The 1,218-nt window shown below is 50.1% G+C and overlaps 1 protein-coding gene across 1 annotated transcript in view; it reads left to right on the top strand.

The window, feature by feature from the left end:
- LOC108496272 (acrosin-like) overlaps nucleotides 1-1,218 on the top strand; it is a 191,869-nt gene that overhangs the window by 188,760 nt on the left and 1,891 nt on the right. The gene's annotated exons all lie outside the window — the stretch shown is intronic.

Here is a 1,218-nt window from a genome sequence, read left to right as displayed (position 1 = left end):
TGGGCTGGGGGCAGAACATGGTGCAGGCAAGGCGGGGCCAGAAAACAGCCAGATGACTAGGCCGAGAACAAAACGACCTTGGAGCCTTTCCAGCATACACCTTGCCTGAGTTGAGGCAAAAGTGAAGCGCCTCCGTTTCCAAGGAGAGAAGAAAAAACTCATCACCCCTCCCCACAGTCTAAGAGAGGGCCATCCCCTTGGAATGCAGGCCGGCTAGTTAGTTCTTTTGTGTGGGTCAATTACCACTTCCCCCTCCCTCTGTTCGACATCTTTCTTTTACAGAGAGGCAGGGGAAAGAAAAAATTCCCTGCTTGGTTCTTTTTAGAAGAAGTAAACCTATGACACACCCTTTGAACTGTACGAGAGACTCCACATGCCCTGCTCAGCATGAGGGACAAAGTCTCTCCCCATGCAGGTCTCCACAACCCTTCTGTGTCATACGAGAGACTCGAGCCCCATCACCTTGCACCTTACAGGGGCCTACACAGCTCCTTAATGTGTGCCTTACTCCAACCAGGCTGCACACCTGTTCTTGACCCACTACCAATAATTTTACCGAATCTGCACAAAATGCCACACCAATGGAGAGACTCAAATCCACCGTTAAAATGTATGCAGAATGTGCTAAGGGAATTTTAACACTCACCCTTTGGCTCCTCCCTGCTCCAAAGATCCCAGCTGAATGCGCCCACTGCCATCAGCTGCATGTTTAGAGAAGGGAGGCTCCCGAGGTAGTGACCAAGGCTCCCATCTGGGATGCCAAATTGGTGAGGAAACTTCAGTCTGATCATTCAGGAGTCATGGGCAGTTCCAGTGAGCCAATGGGTGCCCCATTTGATTCCCTACACACCCCACTCTCACACAGTGAGACCAGGCTTCTGTAGTGATTGGTCCCCAGGTTTTCTTAGCAGAGTTAGAGATGTCCCATTCCATAAAGCCATTTATTCATGATGCACTAACACAGAAGCAGTTCAAGCTGGAGGTAGAATTCTTACAAGGGCAAGTTATGATAGGACAAGAGGGCATGGCTTCAAAATGTCAGAGAGTAGGTTTAGATCACATATTAGAAAGAAATTCTCGACTGTGAGGGTGGTGCAGTACTGGCAGAGACTGCTCAGAGCAGCTGCAGATGCCCTCTGCATGGAAGGCTTCAAGGACAGGTTTGAAGCCAGGCCTTGAGCAACCTGGTCTAGTGCAAGGAATCCCTCCCCACCTGCA

The sequence above is a fragment of the Lepidothrix coronata genome, unplaced genomic scaffold (genome assembly GCF_001604755.1).
Source record: "Lepidothrix coronata isolate B3197 unplaced genomic scaffold, Lepidothrix_coronata-1.0 Scaffold38, whole genome shotgun sequence".
Taxonomy (NCBI): domain Eukaryota; kingdom Metazoa; phylum Chordata; class Aves; order Passeriformes; family Pipridae; genus Lepidothrix; species Lepidothrix coronata.
The sequence above is the reverse complement of the archived record's forward strand: the minus strand, read 5'-3'. Positions and strand labels throughout refer to the sequence as shown.